Below are 22,370 nucleotides of genomic sequence, written 5' to 3' on the forward strand. Positions count from 1 at the left end.
GCGACAGGAGGAGAGGCCAGCCTTGGGTAGGAACCAGCATGTCAAATACCTTTTCAAACAAACGTAAACAAATGAGGTTTGCTCAGGGCAGTCTCGGTTTTCACCTACCGCCCCGGAGTAGAGACGAGCAGGAGGGCCGCAGTTTGAAGGTGGGTCGCAGGCCCCCATCCTCCACTAGGGGCGCCACCTGCCCCTCACCGCCAGCCTCCGCCTCCGCTGTCGCTTACACTCCTGACACCTCTGTGCCTTGCCCAGGTCACGCCCAGGATGTGGGCCGGCTCTTCCCAGGCCTGTCCCTCTGCCCCACCCCGCTGACAGTTCGCTGCCGCCCGGAACCACGAGCTCTCCCTAAAGGAGGCGGCTGGTGATGGGGTCAGTGATGGACTCTGGCCAGCAGCCTCCATCCCGCCGACACTCTGCTCTCCTCACCCGTCTTCCCAGGACCACAGGGGCCTCCGGCACCCAGGCTGCCCCCGCGCCCGCCCCACCCGGCGCTCGGCCCCACCCGGCGCTCGGCCCCACCCACCGGAGCTCGGCCCCGGGAGCCCCGCCTCCAGCAGCGCCGGGCCCGCTGGGACCGCCCCCAAGACGCGTGCGCAGACCCAGCGCGATGGAACCGGGCGGACCAGGGCGGACCCGGGCGTGCGGGTGCCCCCCACGCGGCTTTGCACGTGCTTGTGTTTTCACGTTACGGAAAATGAAATGGACTTTTATGAGTAACAGAACTTGTATTTGTTTCAATTAGAGAAAAAAAGTTTTGCCCCGACAGGCAGGAAAAAGGCACAGCGCCGCTGTCCATCTCTAATATCTACATAGACGTTCTAACGTACGGTTGTCTCAGTGCCAACGTGGAATCCCATGCGCAGTGAGAGTCTCCAGCGGTTGAGTCGATACGAAGAAAGTTAGGGGTGCCAGCTCCTTACCCCCTTTCACTCCTTGCTCTAAATGGTTGAAAACAGCCGTAAGGAGCTCGATGGGGATCAGAAATTACATTAAAAAGTGGCCGCATGTGCTCTTCCGGGGTGAGCAGAGTCGGAGAAAGTGGCCGGACCTCAGGTTGAGCCAGGGGTCTCCTACCACCTCCCAGATCTGGACCTTCCATCCCCGCTGTGGGCAGCGTTGCGTCTGGATGGTCCCGTGCCTGGACGGTTACAGACCTGCCCCAGCACGAGAAGGAGAGTCCACTGTGTTGTCTCCGCCTCGAGGGCGCTGGGCTCAGGCTTCCCACCGACATGGCACCTCCCGCCTGGAGCGCCCGAGCCCGTGAGGAGGGGTCGGAGCTTTCCTCCCGGTGTCTTTGCTGGTGGGAGGGGGTGCTCTTTCCTCTCTACAGCCTCCTGCATGTCAAGATTATCACGGTGTTAAATTTAAGAATAAAATCCTGCTATAGCGGGAGTGCTATAAATGAGTACAATTAAATTTAATTTGCATATAGTTACAGATTATGAGCCAGAGGTGCTTTTCTGCGAGGGAACCCTCCCCAGTGCAATACGCTCTGTTCAGCCTGCGTTCTCGGAAATGAGGCTCCTTGTTTGTACCTGCGGCTCTGACCCGGATGTGTCTGGGCACCTGGGGGCCAGGATGAGGGCCTCCGTGGAGGAGGGAGAAGGCAGGGCTGTGAAGTGTCGGGTGGAGGATTGGGGGTGGCTTGGAGAGCTCCCTGCCCAGGAAGGGGAGCAGAGAGTGAAGACCCGAGGGGCTTCTACGAGTGTCGTCAGACTCAGACGCACAGACCTGCACCTGGGAGGGGGCCTGGGCATCCCTGGGTCTTGTGCCCCCTCACCCATCCTTCCCCTTCTGCTCTCCTGTGGTGGTGTCGTGGTCAGTGGAGGAAGGGTCTGTGCGCCCGTCTTAGGGTCAGTGACCGTGAGGGAGGGAGCAGCCTGTCCCCCGGGGTGGCAGACGTCTGAGGGTCCAGCAGGCAGCGGGGACGCGGGAGGAATGAAGCCACGTGTCCAGGAGTCCTGCCACCAAGTAGGAAATGGAGAGCCTGGCCCGACGGCCCGGCCCCTCCCCACCCCGTCCTCCCTGGGGCGTCAGACGGACAGGACTCCAGCCAAGGCCTCACGCTCTGTACACGCTGGACCCTGGCTTCCCGCCCGCCCTGGTCCACGATCCGGAGGTTCCGTGCTGGTGGTGGCCCCACGAGGCAGCGCGAGTTTGGGTGCTCAGATCACGTCCTGGGAAGCTCCCCTGTGCCCGGGGACCCCCGAAGGAGGGACTCAGAGCTCAGGACCCTCGATTGTGACACCTCAGGATTCTTCACATTTAATTCACTTGGAACATACATTTGTTAGTTCTCTGATCATCTGAATGATCATGATTTTCCTTTGCAAGTGACCAATGGCACTTCTGAGAAAAATATTTAGAAGTTTTATTTATTAAAATATTATGTATTGATTTATGTTTGATGCCTTCACATAATCACCATAACCTGGGACTGTGCTTCCAACATCAGGAAGAATTGGGTGATGAAATAAATAAATTCTGATGATGTGAAATACATGATATACAGCAGGACTGCCGTGTCCAGGGAAATGTACATAGATTTATATGAGTGTCTGCTGCTTTTTGGCATGTTTTACATTTTAAATTACCTATATTTGTCAGTTAATTTAACACATGATAGATATTTTACATTTTTATCAATGTATAGGTATACATATATTTTGCAAAATGATTGGTCTTTTATAAAGCTGTTTATGCTTGTACAAGATGCTGATAATGTATCCATGCAGTCTTAGAGTCAGAGCCTAGACCGGGGGTTCTTCCACGGTGCTTCTCAAAGTCCTCAGGGCTGCTCCCCCAGCCAAGGGGAGGCCTGAAAACTTCCAGGCTGCACTGCAGACCTTCAAGGCGGGCAGACCTATGGAGAAATAGACATGTTTTCTTTTCAGTCATTGGTTTTGTGGCTGTGGATTTTGAAAGGCTTCAGTTTTCGGGCCAGGAGGCCATGTGCCAGGTCCTCAGCTGGGCGGTGCTGGTCCCTGCCGTGTCCTCTTGTCCTCTGGGTAAATGGCAGAGCCGGCTGAGAGCTGGACTCTCCTGGTTCCCGGCCAAGGGCTCCCTCCAAAGCCCAGCAGCGCCCAAGGGCAACTAGACAGGATCAGACATCCTCCATCTTCTCTGCAGTGCTTCCTGAGACCAAGGACAGTAGGCTGACAGCTTACAATCCACGTGATGCCCGGCGAGGATGCACGTGTGTCTGGTCTCCAGACTTGAGCTCATACCAACGAGTAAATATGTTTCTAACTGTATCGTTGCTGTGTTTTCTAGGAGCTGGAAAAGATAGGGACCTCTCTCCAGCTAAGTTGTGAAGGTCTTATTAGGAATCTGTCCAGCGCCTTGGAAAGCTTCAGGAGCAGCTTGGAAGATGCCAGGGAGCAGGACTGTGAATGCCAGCCTGGACCGGCCTCCATGATGCACACGCACATGTACGTGCCCTCTGGCGGGGCCCCTGCCTCCTCAGTCTCCCTTCATGAAGACGATGCATTTTAAATTATGAGTTTCAGACAATAATGTGTACAATATACTATTAACACATGTGTTTTCTCAGCAACACCAAAATTTCCCGTGACTTTAACTTTTTAAATTGTAAACTGTAGGAGCAGCATTAGTGCTAAGGCTAGCTTTACTGGAGATCAAGAAGTTGGATCAACATGTCGAGATCTGAGATTACAATATGGTATTGAAAAAGTTCTACAAGAGCAGTCAGCGATTTTTCAAATGACCTTCACACTAGATTAATTTTGTACTGTGTTCTCAAAAGTGTGAGCCCCCAGAAGAGGAAATCAGGGCCTTTGTATTCTGCAAGTGACTTATTCACAGAAGGAATGATGTTCCTCTGACTTCTCGATACCTCGATTTCTCATACATGCCACGGTCTATCCTATCGGTTCCTTTCGCATTTGTGAGAAGCTGTTTGTTACCCATCCTTATTCCTCGGACTCATCTTGCCTGGCAGGCATCCTGGTGTTGAGGGGTATTCACACACAGAGACATCGTGTGTCGGAATCTCTGAGAAATCTTATGGAAAAGCGATATTGTTCTCTAGTTCATTTCCTGGGAACTGAGGCAGCACATTCACTCCAGCACTGTTCCTGGTGTTTTATCTTTCCTAAATTAGCTTTAATTTTCTGCCATTTTAGGTTGGCCCAAAGCCTTGAGAAGACTTTGTTGTCTGGGAATCCCATTATGACTTTTCTTAGCAATTTCACAGTAACTGGGGGTAAGTACGTAGTTCCTGCAAATTTGCTTGATTAAAAATTAAATTTAGTTTCTCACACAAATATATTATTAAAATAAAACTTATTAAGGGAGAGTTATGCTATCTATATATGATAAATAACAATTTAGAGCCTGGCGGGTCTGATGTATTTGGGGTTGAGAAGGAAACTCGAAAGTCTTGGGTACCAAAACCAAGAGGGGGAGAAAGAAAAGCTTCTGTGGTCTGGGTGTCTCCCTGGCCCTCCCTCCCTGCACATCTGGGAGTCTCTGTTTCCCCATCTGTCCAGTCTTACTATTCCTGAAACCCTTGCGGCATCAACAAGTCAAGTCTGAAGAATCCTGGCAAATCTCCTCTTGTTAGGAAAAGTGAGATGAATGGATACGTGGAGAGAAGTGCGTTTCCTTGGTCACTATTCCCTCAGAAGAAACACCTCTTTCGAGAGTCGAGCATCAAATGCACAGGTCTTAGAGGAAGCAAGGGAGTAGAAATACCCCATAACCTGGGGTTTTGTTTTACTTCCGGTAAAATGACCTCAGTTCCTCCCAGAAGAGTAAGAGATGACTTTATTTAGTGCTTATTATGGGCTGGACGTAGTGGAGGAACCATCCTTGCCAGGTTTTAATGTCAAATCTTGTCTTCACAGTCAGGAATAGCCCAAACGCTTATTATTACAAGATTTCCTTCCTTCTGATTATTTTTCAGACGTAAAAGTAAAAGAGTTGATGCAGAACTTCACCAAGTTAACTAAGAGCTTCGATCTTCTCTCCACATATCAGGTGAAACTATCAGCAGCATTTTAGAAGCAAACGTTTCCCACTCAGAGGTACAGTTTGCTGCTTCTGCCGCCTCACGAGCCCCTGGTGTCCTGGAGCTGTCGGCCTCGTGTGGTCCCTTCTCCCCTCTCCCCCCACGGCTGGGGGTTGGGTGTGAATGATGTAAAAAGGCAGACAGGAGATCAGAGAACAAGCTGGCCACCCAAGGGCATTATCGTCCTCTGCCATGACCATGGGGTCTTCAGTTTCATAATGTTGTCTTCATTGGGGTTAGAAAGGATAAAATTGGTGATGATACTTATTCCACTGATTCCCAAACTGACGCACGACAGCCCAGGGACCTGCCTGGGTAACCGATGTCCTTTCAGTAGGGATAGCCGGGTCCAATCTGACTGCACCGTGGGAGCCGCTTAGTGTGACAGCAGCAGGCAGTCAGGCCGTGTCGTCCCCACGGTGGGTGAGGATCACTGATTAGGGCCCCAGAAATAAGGAGGTGGGGACGCGGGCTGTGGCGGTGGGCTGGGTTTGCCCACGGAGGGAGGAGCAGGTGAATTTCACCTGGATCCTCGGCAGGGACTTTGCTGAGATAACCTTTCAGCGCATCAAGTGGGGATTTACTTTCCTGTGCAGACCACCTGCCAGAAGCACTAGCCACGAAGATGGCTCTCAAGTGACCATTTTTATTGACAATCACCTGGGCCTCAACGGACATTTACTTTCACATTGATTCCTGTTACCTGGGGCTAAATGCAAGCCCTGACAAGTAGATGAGTTAATCAAGAATTAACCTGCATTGAGAAAGAAACGGATTAGAAGCTAGGAACCCCAAATTCGAGTTATGGTCTCAAGTTGTCTGCGGTAAGTCACATGGGTCTTCAAGGAAAATGTCAGAGGCGGCTTATCGGACGGCACGCGTTGCGGGTGTGCGGGGGTCAGGTTGGGGTGAGGACACCGGCTTGTCGGCTGCCTTAACTGTAAACAGTGGTCAGATCTGGTTTGAAATCTTTATTCAGGCAACTTGTGACGGGAATGGAGCAGTGAGTTGATTTCAGTAACTGACCCACAGGGCTGTATGAGGAGCGTCAGGTTAGCTGACTTCCAGCCCTTGTAGATTCAGAATGTTATCATCTTCTCAGCCTTTGCTGCCCGATTAGCAAGTGGCCACCGGGGGTCGCTGACGCTCCGTGGCGGGAGCGCTGGGCCTCGAGAAGGATCGCGTTCTGAGGTGCCTTTGCTGCAGAAGCGGCTGTGCGGTGCTTCCTGCGTGCACGTGTCTCTCACGATGTGAGTCGCTGCGGGCAGTCCCCTGAGTGGCTGGACGGTTTGGTCATTGGCGGGGGCGTTAAAAAAGCTTGCATTCTTGGCATTCAAATAAGTAACAAATTTACTCGCTGGGATAAAGTGTATCCATGAACCCACGCGTGTCTTAGGTTACAAATTCATGTTTGGTAGGTGACAGTTTGGGGCCTAGATTTTTCTACGTGGTGAGGTTGACAGCACATGTTATGTGTTACTACATATAATCTGTAGTGACCTTTCACTCTTTCTCTCTCTGGGCTCCTCCGCCTTACTTTCAGTCAGTGTTGAATTCATCACGTCAGAGCCTAAGCGTTCCCGGGGGGCACATTTCCTTGGCACGAGGTCCTGGGAAAATGGCAGGAGCTCGCACTCATTCACTCACCGAAAATCTCCCTTCCCGTTGTGTGAGCTTCCGGAACCTGGAGACCCCAGCCCGCGAAGGGAGCCGGTGCCTGTGGGCTGGCTCGCCAGATCAACAGACACGTATGGGCAGCAAAGTCCAGACGCGCGTGTGCCGTGGAATTTCAGTGTACAGTGTACAGCAGTAGGGCCACCGGGCCCAGGAGCCGCCCTGCAGACGGGGCTGGGGGCTCAGATGGACATGATGAGAAGCCGCTGGCAGTGAGAGCAACGGGAGAGTCACAGGGTGGAGGCCTCAGGTCCAAGGGCCAGAGGCAGCGGGAAGGGAAGGGGCCGGGCCGGCTGTTCCGGGACGCGGTGCCCCTGGGAAGCTCCCCTCTGCCCGCGCTCAGTCCTGAACCCCGGCAGCTCCCGTCAAAACCAAATCACAGACTCCTGGACCCTGGAGCTCACCTCCCGCACTGCCATCCTGGGCTGAATCACCTCCACCCACCCTGGACGCACCCAAGCCTTGTAGGCTGCAGTGCCGGATCAACAGCGACTCTCTCCCTCTGCGTTCCAGGCCACATTTTTCTTCTTTTAAAGGCAGCAGTGAGGTTGAAGAGTCAGGACCACATAGACTGAGAGGGCGACCAGAGGGTCTGTCTCCCCCTATCCTCCACGACTGAGCGCGTTCGGAGGGCCTGGGAGACAGGCTCCCACCATCCTCAGCAGACTTGCCTGCCCACCCTCCAGGTTCTTACAGACGGAGGTGGGGGAGGGATGCCCGAGAGTGCTGATCTCTTCCACGGAGGCCCCCCCACCCCAACCCGAGGGAGAAAGCATCCTGACACCTTGCCTTACTTCCCTTGGGCAGGAACGAGTGCCTTTGGTGGATCTGGCCCAGCCTCTCTCAGTTGCTCGAGGTGGTTCCATAAAGCATCAGGGATGCCTGGCTGGCACACTGTTTGGTGAGAGAGATGCTTTGCAGGGCTTCACCAGCACCTCCCGATCCGTTGGTTAAAAGCTGCAGTGGATGGTTGTTGGTGGGACTCATGTCACAGTAGACACTGGTAAAAACTGGCTCATTCTGGCTTTTTCCCTCCGTGAGAGGGAAAGAAATAATCAGTGTGTGAGCGGAGCTAAGGGTTTCTGGCCCACGCTGAGGAATTTGGCCACGTGTGCCCTGGGAGCTACCGCCAGCCACTTGGAGTGTCTGATCCTGAGGGAGCTTGTTGTGGGCTCTGAGTCCTGCAGACCACCCCACTCCCACATCATCCGGCTGGACTTTATGGTCCTTTTAGCTTGGGGAACTTCAGACCCTCCACCACCAGAGGAATAAAGTAGGTGGCTGCTTCTAATGGGCCTCTGTTTTCCTACTTACACTTAAGTAAATATTTTTGAGCCTGAGTTTCAGGATTGAGTGCACAGATCTCTGCAAAGAGTACTTCTTACTGGTTCTGGCCAATTATTTTAACCTTCGAGGTATCTTTGATCCTGATCTACTTTGCAAGGTGTCACTTGTCTCTCAACTTGGCCAGCCACAAAGGAGACAAGTACGTCTTCTATGCTTCTATTCAAGTCATTAGTGCAGAAAGATGCCCACAGCCTGGGGATGCCCACGCCTGTTTAATAGTTTGGGCTCTTAACTCAGCCATAACACATCTGGGGTCCTGCTAACTCATTAGTCTGATAACTTTGCCTTCGAAAGAAAATGACTTTGTGTTGATCTGGCCCATTTATGGTGACTCTCTCAACATAGTTTCGGCAATTGCCATTTTCTTGAAGGGCTCATGGAGAACCCAGGATCAGAATTCACACGGGGAGTGACATTATCTGTGGGTAGTAGAACCGTTATCTTGTCTGAAGCCCTGGGAGGAGGGGGTTAGGGTTTGGGTTAGGAAGGAGGAGAAGGAGGGGAGGGCACTGGGGTTGGGACGGAAGGGCCAGGGGGGAGCAGGGCTTCCCTCCAGGCTTGCAGCCAGCGGGCACCTCAGTGGGTGGGCACCCCATTACACCACCCGCCCTGGGCCAGCTTGCGGGCTCGGTGCGGGGCGGGGGGCGAGGGTAGGGCAGGAGTACATGATGCTGACCCACAGACTTCTCGGTGGAGTATGGAAACAAAGAAGGAATTTACTAGCCTAACTCTCTCTCTGTCTCTCTTAAATTTAATACTTTTCAATCAACAAGCGCATCTAACTTTTATTCATCTTTCTTCAGATTTCCTGTTAATCAAAGCTCTGTTTCTGCTGGTAGCCTCCTGTTAGTCCTGGTGGATGTTCTTGGGCCGTGTGTCTTTCACAATGATCTCCTCTGGTCCCCTTGGAGCACCTGTGGGTCTTATCGCCGCCTCTTCTGCACAGATGGGCAAGCTGAGGCTTGCAGGTGCCGCCAGCCGCTGGGCGGTCCCACGGCAGGAGCTGGAGTCGCCCTCCTTCTGGGCCCTTCCTGAGTCCTCCCCGCCTTCCTCCCACCGTGTGGGGCTGCAGCCCTTCCACACGGCCCTCAGAGCCGTCTCCTGCCCTCCGGTCTCATTCCCATCCAGGCATCTTCATTGCGCGAGCAGATCTGAGCCCGCCGGGACACGGGCAGCAAGGCCCGGCTCCTCTCTGTCACGCGGAAGGTGGTTCTTAGTATCGATCCCACTTCTTTGCTTCGACAAGCCCTGACGTGCCACAGTCACCTCCCCTGCTATTTCCAGTTCTCCCCCATCACTGTTGGTGTTTCTTTTCTGGTCATAATTAAGTTGAGAACAGTGATTGCTTCCCAAGCTTCTCTGCACCTCTGAGTCTAAAATTGTCAGCTGGGCAAAATGGGGACCATCTCTGGGGTGCTGCTCTGAGCACAGTTAGTGTTTTGGCAGATGCTCAGTAAACAAGCTCCTGCTAAAAATGCAAATGCTTTGCCTAGGGATCACTTTCACTTTTACAGGGAGTCTATGAACTCAAATATCTAATTGTCTGAGTGTGTGTGTGCGCATGTGTGCTGGGGTCACAGTGGTGGGGAGCTGCCTGCCCAAGCAGGTGCCTTGAAGTTTTCCAAGCCGGACATGGACGTGTAGGAAGGGCACCAGCAGCACGGCATCCATGTATCTGATAACTGACTGGACCAGCCTAGGCGAAGCCTGAGCTGAAAGATGCCCGTCTGACTTTAAAACAGATTCACCCATGATATTTCCAGCCCAACAAAACTGAGTATTGTCTCTGTTTTTCTTATTCCCCACCTGCTTCATGTGCCTTTCAAACAGGGAAAATGGTCACAGTAAGATTAAAAAAAGATAAAGAGTAAAGTAGAGAAGCACAGAGAAGGTGCGGAAGCAAACACGCTGCAAGGCACTGCTCTTGCGTGTGGCGTGACTGTGGGGTTTCTGCGCGATGGCACCCGGGACCTCCCAGTTGGTTGAAAGAGGTGTACACAAGTTTTAATAAAATGTTTGCCTTGGGGCTAAATTCTAAGAGATGCATGGAATGTGATCCTGTTTGGGGACCACGGGTGACGCTGAGATGGTGGCTAAGGCCAGCGTTCCCTCGCAGGTGCAGAGGGACCCTCACCAGCCAGTTCTGGTGCCCACACGAGACCGGGAGCTATGATTGCCCAATTTAAAGAAAACTTCCACAGAAACCCGTTTTACAGAACTGATCAAAGAGGGGCCTCCCAAATCAAAGCAAAGGGTGGATGTGCATACTCCCCCACTCCTGCTTCCTCTTTGAAACCCTCTGTCAACCAAAGGCATCCACCTTCCCTTAGAGACCATGATGGAAACAGTAGAATAAGGAAATCTTTCCCAAGGTACGTCTGTACCACATAAGTCCCCTGTGGAAAAAGGGGTTTTGGTTAATTACGTGTGAAAACAATGAACATCTCTCTCAAAGATTCAAAATGTACATCAGCGTATTAGATTACCTAACCATTTGTGATAGTTAATTTGTATGTCTATAAGTGTGGGCCGTGGTACCCAGACATTTAGTCAAATACCAATCCGAATGTCCCTGTGAAGTTATTTTTTAGATGAGATTCACGTTGAAATCAGCAGACTTTGAGCAGATTACTGTCCGTGATGTGGGTGGGCCTCGTCCAATCAGTTGAAGGACTGAGAAGAAGACTGAGGTGCCCCCAGGGCGAGGGAATTCCTCCTCCAGATGGCTGCTGGGGCTAAGCTGCCACATCAGCCCCGGGCCTCCCGATGCCGGCCGACCCTGCATAGTTTGGTCTCGCCAAGCCCCACGATTGAATGAGGCAGTTCCTTAAAAAAAATCTCCCAGAATACGCACATCCTATCGGTTCTCTTTCTCTGGAGAACCCCCGTTAACCCCTTCTGCCATTTCTTAATGATTTGGGGGGCATTTTATGGCATTATATGAAAGCATCTGATGAGTTCTCCCTGTTGACAAGGCTCCTAATAAGGGAACAGTAACTTCTGTTCACAGAGGGTCTTGCTTGGCCCGAACATTTCGCAGTAATCACACCCATCAGGGTATAAACACAACAGAAAGTCTGTTTTTTTTTCTTTTTTATATTCTGCTTTATAGTTTGTCTTATTACAAATATTGTTAATCAAAAGTCATTGCTAGGCAGAGACGCAGCCCTGGCCCTTTCACGGAGGGAACAGTGATGCACCAGACACTAGCACAGCTGTCGTCAGCCCCTCCTTTTCACTTTGTTTGCTTTTTCTTTTCAAAAATGATAACAGGCTTGGAAATCTGGTTTTCAATTTTGGAGATGGAGGAGAAAAAAATAGTTCACACTGATACCAATGAAAAATGAAAACTGATAACCTGAGAGCAAAGGCTAAGACTTAATGTCAGGAGGGAGACGGTCTTCTCCTGAGAGCATTGTGGGCGGAGGGCGGACGCCAGTCCTGAGCGGCTCCCAAGCCATCACAGAGGGCAGGTTGCTTACAGGGTCAGGGAATGACGTGCACGTTTTAGAAACCTTTCCATTTAAAGTGTTTGAAATGGAACAGAGGTTTGGGATCCATGAAACTACAGGTAAATCCTCAGCGTTTTGGGAAAACGGGACTTCAAGGGGCTCATCATCAGGGGAGCTCTGAGTCTGGGGGCCGCACATCTCAGCTGTAGTCACGTCCGACCGTCGTGCTTTGACACAGGTTCTCTCCAGTGCCCCGACGGTGGCTTTGTCTCGAAGGTGCGATGGGGACGTGTTTTGTCTGCTGCTCAAGTTCCCTGAGGATGGCAAGTCCGGGTCTGCAGCGAGGGAGCTGTGCCGCCTGCCCCGGGGCCCAAGTGTTTTCCCTGATTGTGCTGATGGGTCAGAACCCCGACCTGCGGAATTTCGTATACAAAGAAAGGGGAAGACGGCCGTGGGCTGGGGTCGGCCAGCGGGGCCCATGGGAATGAGTCGGGGGCAGCAGGGCAGGCGCAGACCCTGCAGCATCGGGGTGGGGCTCAGAATCGAGGGGTGTTCAGGAGACTTTCCAGGGTCCTTGGAGTCAGTGTGCTCAACGGGGAAGGACCAGCGATCAAAGTCCCCACCTGAGCCCAGCGCCACGTTCCCTCCTCTTTGACCAGCACTTGACTGGAGTTTACCTGGGAGGCTGGCTTCTGCTGTGCCCCCCACCCCAACTCCCCGGCGGCCCCTCTGAGTCAGAGCTGCTCCCCCACCTTGGCAGTGGCCGCCTCTGCCCCCTGTCACGTCCTGGGGCCCGTGGGCTCTGTCCCGAGAGGGGATGTGCTCACCTTTGCCGGGGCCTGTCAGGGAGAGGGGTGCAGATGGCGGGGGACACGGGGCAGCCCCTCCCTGGGTGAACCAGCTGTTCCCTGCCCTCCACATGCCCACATGCACGCGAGTGTGTGGGAAGGGGCTGAAGTGACCGTGGGGACAGCTGCCCCGAGGGCAGGCCCAGTTACCCTCTGCAGACAGGAGTTGCGCCCTGGGCTGCACGCCGGCTCTCGTGCCCTGGCTCTGCCTCTTCTCCAAGTCCCTCATCTTCCGGCCTCCGCTGTTGGAATCGTTACCTGTGTCTCCAGACCCTTCACCTTCGACCCTTAGGGACTGTCTTGCTCCAGGTTTCTCCCCAGGGATGGATTTGCCAACTCCTGGGCTGATCAGCGACGGCTTCGGTGCCCCACATCCGGGAGGACAGTTTGGGGGCTCAGGAAAAGGGTAGATTTGCCCTTCCAGCCCAGTGTCCTTCGTGGTCTCCCTCTCCTCAATAACTTCAGGAATCCAGTGGGTGATATACATGCTGAGAACAAAGATTAATTTTCAGAATGAGAATTACTTCTGAAAATTTCGGAATTTTCATTTCCAACCCGTAAGCAGGAGGATGAACGTTTCCTAACGTCCCCATGCTCTGCAAGGCCACGTGCATCGTGGTGGGATCCGTGCCTGCAGCTCACACGCAGGCCGGTGAGTCCTGCATCCCCTCCCACGGCCCCTCTTCCGCTTCACCACGGGCACCCCTGGCGGCCAGTTCTGTTAGGTACACAAAAGCCACCGATCTGAAACTGGTGCTTCTCAGGCCCCGATAATGACTTTGACAAGGGCCATAAGGATGAGACAATGGGTTGGAGTTGGTCTCCCAGGCACAGTGGAATCGACACCACCGTGAATAACACCACCTCTTCCTATCCGCGCGGCTCCCGGGAAGCTGATGGGTACGTGGTGTCGCTCAGAGGTGTCAGCCATCAAGACACACTCGGGGAGCCACACCAGCGCTGGGGCCCAGCAGGCTGGGCTCACTCCCAGCTTCCCTCGGCTGAGAGTGACTCTGTGATGCCTTTCACAAAACGCAATTCCAGGTTAACGTCCAGTGCGTTCCTCTGGCCATCAGTGCTGGGTCTCCACGCAGGTCAGTCCCATCGGTCGGTGCCCTGAGGGCCACTTCTGATGTGCAGCTGCAGTTAGAAAGGCGAGTGGGAAAGCCATAGGAGCCTGCACCCCTCGCTCCTGCCGAGGAGGCTCTGGTGCCTTAACTGAAGACACAGGCACGTCACTGTGCACAGAGAGAGTGAGAGGCAGAGCAGGGGTCTCGGTCCTGCAGGCCAAGGGCAGAGCCAGCAGCTGAGGGGCAGGCACAGAACCCTGAGGGCCCAAGTTTGAAAACCTGGAAATTCAGAATGCAGATGAAGGCAGGGGAGGAGGTTGGCTGTGAGTCCTCCCCTCTGTGGGAAGGGGCAGTGTGTGCTAATTTACCCATTCATCCAACGCGTATTTCCTAAGCAACTATAATAGTAATTTTTGGAAATGTTTATTCATTTTTTTTGTTATATTATTACTATTTTTTAATAGGTCTTTATTGGAGTATAACTGCTTTACAATGTTGTTAGTTTCTGCTGTATAACAAAGTGAATCAGCTATATGTATACATATATCCCCATATCCCCTCCCTCTTGCGTCTCCCTCCCTCCCTCCCTATCCCACCCCTCTAGGTGGTCACAAAGCACCGAGCTGATCTCCCTGTGCTATGTGGCTGCTTCCCACTAGCTATCTATTTTACATTTGGTAGTGTGTATATGTCAGTGCTACTCTCTCACTTTGTCCCAGCTTACCCTTCCCCCACCCCGGGGCCTCAAGTCCATTCTCTACGTCTGGGTCTTTATTCCTGCCCTGCAACTAGGTTCATCAGAACCATATTTTTTTTTTATTTTTGGTTTCCATATATATGTGTTAGCATACGGTATTTGTTTTTCTCTTTCTGACTTACTTCACTCTGTATGACAGACTCTAGGTCCATCCACCTCACTACAAATAACTCAATTTTGTTTCTTTTTATGGCTGAGTAATATTCCACTGTATATATGTGCCACATCTTCTTTTTTTTTTTTTTTTAAACATCTTTATTGAAGTATAATTGCCTTACAATGGAGTGTTAGCTTCTGCTTTATAACAAAGTGAATCAGTTATACATATACAATATGTTCCCATTTCTCTTCCCTCTTGCATCTCCCTCCCTCCCACCCTCCCCATCCCACCCCTCTAGGTGGTCACAAAACACCGAGCTGATCTCCCTGTGCTATGCGGCTGCTTCCCACTAGTTATCTATTTTACATTTGGTAGTGTATATATGTCCATGACACTCTCTTACCCTGTCACATCTCACCCCACCCCCTCCCCATATCCTCAAGTCCATTCTCTAGTAGGTCTGTGTCTTTATTCCCGTCTTGCCACTAGGTTCTTCATGGCCTTTTTTTTTTTTTTTTTTCCTTAGATTCCGTATATATGTGTTAGCATACTGTATTTGTTTTTCTCTTTCTGACTTACTTCACTCTGTATGACAGACTCTAACTCCATCCACCTCATTACAAATACCTCCATTTCATTTCTTTTTATGGCTGAGTAATATTCCACTGTATATATGTGCCACATCTTCTTTATCCATTCATCTGTCAATGGACATTTGGGTTGGTTCCATGTCCTGGCTACTGTAAATAGTGCTGCAATGAACATTGTGGTGCGTGTCTCTTTTTGAATTATGGTTTTCTCTGGGTATATGCCCAGTAGTGGGATTGCTGGGTCATATGGTAGTTCTGTTTTTAGTTTTTTAAGGAATCTCCATACTGTTCTCCATAGTGGTTATATCAATTTACATTCCCACCAACGGTGTAGGAGGGTTCCCTTTGGAAATGTTTATTGACTGATTGACATTTTCTCATAACAATCTTTTTTTTAATTTTTAATTTTTTAATCTTTTAAATTGAAGTATAGTTGGTTTACAATATTGTGTTAGTTTCAGGTGTACAGCAAAGTTATTCACTTACACATCCATACATATCTATTTTTTCAGATTCTTTCGCCTTACAGGTTATTACAAAATATTGAGTAGAGCTCCCTGTGCTAAGCAACCAGTATTACCAGAGGCCGTTCTAGCACCTGTGGCCACATCAATGACCATGACAGGCAAAAATCCCTGCCTGTCTCCGAACAGAGAGGATGCAGTTAATAAGTAAAACACAGAGTGTGTCAGTGGTGACAGCACAGGTGTGTCCCAGTATCCGGAGCCACTGATGCTTCTAAAGCACCCAGGGTGCATTCCTGGCACTAATCTTCCAGCTGTGATGGTGCGGGAAGCCCTTGAATCTCTCTGAGCTCAGTTCCTTCATCCACAAAATCAGCACCAGCACACAGCCCGCAGGGGGTTCGGGGGACGGGAGGATGTGTGCGCTGTGACACAGGGAAGCCGTAGGAGATGGAAACTGTTTCACACATAAGAATCATTTTATTGTGACCCTCTTCTTAAATATCCACTCCGGGCACCTCAAAGACAGAAAAAATTGTTTGAAAGTGATTTGACTTTTAACAGCCGGTCGTATCCGCTCCTGGTTCATGTTCTGACGATACCAGTACGGTTGAGCGTGCTCCCAAAACGGAGCCAATAGAGAGGGCTGTCTATGGCACAACAGAGGTGTCTCCCAGGCTCAAGAGAATAAAATCAAATAACGCTCTTCATTCTCTGCGCTGCTCCAACGATGCTTGTGAGGCACCCCGTCCAGCACTGGTTATGTCGTGTTGTGTTTCCCTTTGAGACTCTGCTCCCTGCGGAAGCCAGCGGCCCGCTCAGCTCCCTGCTGGACGTCGTGTCCAGCCTCGGCCACCTGCTCCCCAGAGCCGGCCGCGTCCTCGAACACCTTCCCGAATTCCTCCACAAACTTAAGATCGCTGCCTTGCTGGACACGCCCGACTTCCCACAGGTGGGTGCTTGGTCTTGGCCCCGGGGAAGGTGCGGATTTGCTGTGTCTGTGTGTTTGCTCCTCTGCCTTCCTTTCTCTTCCACTGTCTAAAATGCGCATGTGGTGACAAAGCACAGGGACGAGGGTACCTCTTAGTGGTTCTGGAGGCAGCAGCGTGACGAGGAGGAAGGCCTGGGGTCCCCTGCAGAACCCGAGAAAGCGGGACACACAAGCACCCACGTGGAGGTGGCAGTTCAGGTGTTCTCTGTGATGTCAGAAGTCACTGGATGGATTACCCTCACAGAGGAGATTCCAGGGGCCTGTTTAACTGAACTCAGAGAGTACCTTGCTTTCAGAAACCTTAATACATTTATTTGCACACAAGTAATTGGCTTGTAGATTACAGATCATTTGCTGTGAATACAAACATGAAGTTGAATGAGGTCAGTAGCCGGATGTTCATTGTGCCTGGACTCTCTCTGCCTGGAATGGAGTTGGTGGGGAAGGGGTGTGTGTGGGGGGCCTGTGAAGGGCAAGGCGCAGGGTGAGGGGCAGATGATGCATCCTTGGACCTGCCCCGGACGCGGGACATGGGGTGTTCATCAGCTGAGGGGTGAGTTGAGAGCCCTCGGGCATCTGGGAAATTTAGCTGTAGAGACACATATTCATACTATTAATTAGTCTGAGTTAGTGGTACTTTATGGATTAATGATTTATCACTGGACAGACAGCAGAGATTTGCCGGTGTGTGTGTGTGAGTGTGAGACATTTGTCTCTTCAGTCGTATAGACCAGAAAAATCACTGCTGTGATTTGCATAGCATTTCAAGGACAGAAGGACTACCGCTGAGATTTCATACCTTCGACTTGGTGACAATCTTATATAATCAGTTGGAGGAGGGACCGAAGTTTCAGGAGCCTGGGAGGGAGTCCCTCTAAGTCACTGTTTGCCTGTGGTTTATTTTTCTTATGTTCTCAGGCTTCACAAAGTAACCAGGCGAGAAGCTCAGCCTTTGGTTCTTTCCAGTCTGTGATGAAGGTGGTTTGCAAGGACCAAGCCTCTTTCTGTAGGAACTCTGACATCTTTCTTAACTTGCTTAGAGTTAATGAACTCTTAGGACGCGACAAGGAAAAATTCAACATTCCTGAAGATTCAAGTAAGAAAACAGTAATCCATATTTGTTTAGATTAATTTGCATTTTGATAATTAGCCCTGCTTTGTAGAAGATGTTCTGTCTGTGTAGAAAGTGGGTACATACATGCAAAGAATTTCCTACCTGCACCCTCTAACCTGTATCCTCCGTTTTCTGTAAGGTCAGCAAATGCTGGCATTGCAATTGGATTTGCAAGACCCCTGCACCCTTGCGCACAGGCTAATTCTCTCACCTGTGACGCCAAGGAACTGGGTCTTAAATTCCAGTGCACTTGAAGCCCCAGCCCTTTTGGGATCCCTGGGTAGCCAGTAACAATGAGAGGTCCGGGCCCGGAGACCAGGAGCAGCATTTTGGTTCTTGCAGAATGGCTGTCTCACAGCCAGGAGAGCCATACGTGGTCCCCTACAGATTTGCCTTCTATATAATGCTCCCTAGCAAATAACAGCAGACTTAAAGGTGATGCCCTGGCCCCACTGTAAGTGGGTGGATTATGATTAGGAAGAGAGACGAAATGCACAGCTAAGGGTTTGGGTTTAGACTGCTCAGCCCCACCAACAAGTTGTGTGTCTTCGGTCCTGTGACATCACGTCCCTGAATCATGTTCATCTCAGGTATGACATGGAAACATAGTACCTGCCTTGTAAGGTTGTTGTGAGGAGTGATGGCGGTGATATCTATCGACTATTGAGGATGATGGTACCATTGTGTCCTAGTGTATTAATCACTCTTCTGCGCTGTACAGCAAGTCAGTGGTTTAGGACACACACTTATCATCTCATGGTCTCTGTAGGTCACAGTCTGAGCACTGATTAGCTGGGTCCTCTCTCAGGATTGCATGAGGCTGAAGTGAAGGTGGGTGGCCAGGGCAGGGGTCTCGTTGGAGTTGGTTGTTGGTAGAATTCAGTTCCTTGCAGCTGCAGAACCCCAGGAGGCTGCGTCTTTAAGGACAGCAGTGTATCTCTTTGACTCTGAGGCTTCTGGTCTCTTAAAGGGTTTAGCTGATGGCTCAACCAGGATAACCTCTGCTTCGATCAACTCCAAGTTGGAATGCCTGCGCCGTGGCCGTGTAACCTAACCAGGGGTGTGGCGTCCATCATATCTACAGGTTCTCTGTGCAGAACAAGGCCATGAGGCTGTCTTAGACTTCTGCCTACTGTACCCAAGACACCTCTTTATATACTTGTGACTGGGATGGACAGAGGTGTTGGTGGGACCAGGGAGAAGGAGAGAGGGGAATTGTGTAGAGATGGAGCTGCAGGGTGTCCTCAGAGCTGCCCTAGAGACAGTGTGTTGGTGTGTTCATCAGCTGATGGATAATTTGGAGAGCTGTCGAACAAAATATAATATGGCAGTGTAGGTACACATTAAGGCTATTCATATGGAATAATTTTGTTGTCTTCTTTCCTAATCCTCATTTCGTCTTTTCTTCTTGCATATGGGTTTTTTGAGGATTATTAATTTGTTCATCAAATCCAATCATCCAATTATCCATCCATCCTGCATCCATCCATCCATCCACCTATTCATCCTTCTATCTTTCCATCCATTGCTCCATCCATCCATCATCTGTCAATTAATCCATCCATCCACCCATCCATCCATCCTGCATCCATCCATGCATCCATCCATCCACCCACCTATCTATCCCTCTATCTTTCCATCCATTGCTCCATCCGTCCATCTGGTTGTTCAGCTAACACTGAGGACCAGTTTTTCTTTGTCCTTTCATATATTTATTTCAAATGATGGTCACATGAACCCTAGACAATATTAGTACCCTCATTTTTCAGGTGACACGAGAGAAGTTCAGAGAAGGTTAAGTGACTTGACCAAGTTTACACAGCTCAAAAGTGGCATATATTGGGATTCCTGGTTTCAGATTTCTTGTTCTGTTCATAAGTATGATTATGTCTTTTCCAAAGTAAAAATTGCTACCATCTATATTAAGTTTATAATTTAAAGTGTAAGTTGTTAAAATATCAGTAAGAACAACCTCTATAATTAATGTTATAAGAAGTCATTATGTAGTCATACTCTTAATTTATATTTTACAGAATTATTTCTATCAATTTTATTGTATTTGTTGAATAAAAAGAATTTGTTTTTCTTTTCAAATGGGGAATTTAGGAAAATGAAACTGATAGTGAAAATTTCCACAACAGTAATTTTCCTACCTTGCATGTTATGGATTGTGATATCAAAGCTAAGATAATATTTTCACTTTAAATGTTCTGTTTGGAAGTAAAAGAACTGGTTATACTGAAGTATTTGTCACTAACTGGCTTAAAACCTTTCATACTTGATTAGTAATCATTATGGTGGTGAAGGCTCCACCTTCATTAGTACCTGTTGGTTCGGTTGAATAAACCTTCCATTGAAACCAACAAGCACCACAGCAGTATGAGTGCCAACATGAGGAATTGATGTTTGGGTGAAAACAAGGTGACTTAATGTAACAAAAACAGTCAGTGCAATAGTTCTGTGTAGGTGCAGCAAAGGAAATTCTGTAGCAATTTATAAAGCTAATTTCTTAAGAAAAACCTAATTATAGTCTCAATACAGTGACTTTTGAAAAGAAGATTTTCTAGATTAAAAACCAGATGCATTCCTTTTGCATTACTGTTTTAATTTTTAGGTGTCTTTGTCATTATTTAGTACTCTTACCGATGACTTAGTTTAAAAATGTGAAGGTCATACTTTCCTCTCTTCAAATTATTGAAGGGAACATGGTGTCTCAGAGTTTTGAGACAAGAGCTGCTAAAGACAAGGACAAGAAAAATTATTTCTGAACTTACTGCCCAAAATCAGAATTGAGTCATGAAAAATATATATAAGCCACTCATCGGAAAGTGAGGCGTCATGGCTATGTACATGAATTTCCTTGTTATCCTGGACATCCCCAATCATGAGCAACACTTTTTGTTTTTGTTTTAATTGTGACAGCACCCTTTTGCTTGAAGCTTTATCAGGAAATACTACAGTCTCCAAATGGTGCTTTGGTGTGGTCCTTCCTAAAACCTGTATTACATGGAAAAATACTGTACACACCAAACAGTCCAGAGATTAATAAGGTCATTTGAAAGGTGAGTTTGAATGAATGAGGATGTTATAGACCATAAAAGCAGTACAGAGGGAAGCAGTCTGTTAAAATATTTAACATGATTGTTGTATAGCTTGGATTACACACAGTTTTCTTACGTTGATTACAATTTATTTTTCCCTGGGTATTTTTTCCCTGTTCCCGTCGTTGTTGAACTTGGACGTGCTGCGTCGTTCTCTCAGAGGACATTCTGGGGGCAGGAGGTATTATTTGGAGTAACTAATGCAGGGAGGACACTTAGACAAAGGAGGCCGGTTCAGGTGGTCCCAGGAAGATGTGGAGAACAGATGCGCACCTGTTTTGCTCGGTGCATCTGGTGATGAAGGGGGAGTCTGACGCTGTGTTCGTGGTCCGGGTCTGGTCGTGACATTTCCCAAGTCGGCGGCGAGGCTTTGTCGGCCTCATCTGTGGCGGGGGAGCCCAGGTGGAGAAGCCAAGGAGCTTCCCTGGAGGCGTCTGGACATCGCACAACTCTGCATGTTTTCCCTTCCTTACATTTCTTACCTTCTCAAACCCATTAGCTTCAGGATTTATCATTGTTCATATTTGCACTTTCTTTTGACAGGGTGGTGCTGTGTCTTCCCAGGGTCTTGTCTCCTTGTCTGACGGTGTCTTATGAGCCTGCAGGCACCTTTGAGGGACTTCAGGAGGCCATGGGCCCTGTCAAAACCAGAGGAGGAGACATCAAGTCCTATTAATGCTAAACTTCCGAGCTTCAAATAGTACTAACAATTTAGAAGCTGAAAAGTTGGTGATGGTGTGTGTGGTCATCCGAGCAGTTGGGTTATTTTTGTCAAAGTAGATTTTACAGGTTCACGTTTCCTGCCCTCGTGGTTGCCATGTGGCCTCTTGCTTCCTGCCTGGGACTTAGCTTAGGGGCTGTATTTGCCTCAGTTTATTCTGAATGTGCTTAATAACTTCTGCTTTATCTTGGGACTGTCCATTTGGACTGGGCTGTCACAGTGAAATGACTTTAATCTAAACGTATGTCAGGAGCTCATCCTTCCGGGGCTGGGCTTCAGAGGGGCCTGGAGCCAAAGCCAGTGTCGTTCCGATTATCTCCCTGCGTTAAGCTTGCAAGGGCTGTGGGTAGTTCAGAAATTTCGCAGAGAATGGCTCTGTAGCACGGCTTTATTTTAAATTCAAATTAAAAAATGGGCCATGACTTTATTATTATTATATTATGTATTATTACACAAAGATATTATTGATGATATATAAAATGTACTGTAGGATTATATACTGTGCTGTATTCTGCGATACAACAGTTAGTACAACAGTCTTGCTTTTGAGGAGGTCCCCCTGCAGTGGGGAAAGAGAAGACAAACATCTGAAGAAACAATTCAGAACTAATGTGATGAGAGATTCGCTCAGTGTGGCACAGGAGGTGAGCTTCCAGACCCCCTGGAAAGGAGGGTTTAGAAAAGCCTTCCGAGGGAGGGGACGTGCAGGCCTCCAGGGGGGCGGGGGGAGGGGGCTTGGCCCCGACAGAGGTGTGGCAGTGAGTGTGCCCCGTGCGTGCTGAGATCGATGGAAGTTTTGGAAGAACAAGCAGACATTTCCCTGGATCTTGCTTGGTCCCCCGTACATGTCATAGGCAGTGCTGTGAGCTGGTGCCTTTTTCACGCATTCCCTGTGGTTTGGCTGACGACTTTGCATGAGGGTGTCCTGGTTTGTACGTATAAAGCTAGACTTCGTGGCGCTGGAGCCAGGCTGAATTATTCTACTTAACTTTGTGAAAACCGGTTCTGCTCGTTGGACTCCCGGTCCAACGTTCCACGTGGCTGGGAGAGCCTAGAAGCCTTGCCAGCTTACGGTGTGTGAAGCACATCACCTGTCAGGGTGGAAG

This window comes from Eschrichtius robustus, chromosome 8 (assembly GCF_028021215.1).
Source record: "Eschrichtius robustus isolate mEscRob2 chromosome 8, mEscRob2.pri, whole genome shotgun sequence".
In the NCBI taxonomy this organism is placed as follows: domain Eukaryota; kingdom Metazoa; phylum Chordata; class Mammalia; order Artiodactyla; family Eschrichtiidae; genus Eschrichtius; species Eschrichtius robustus.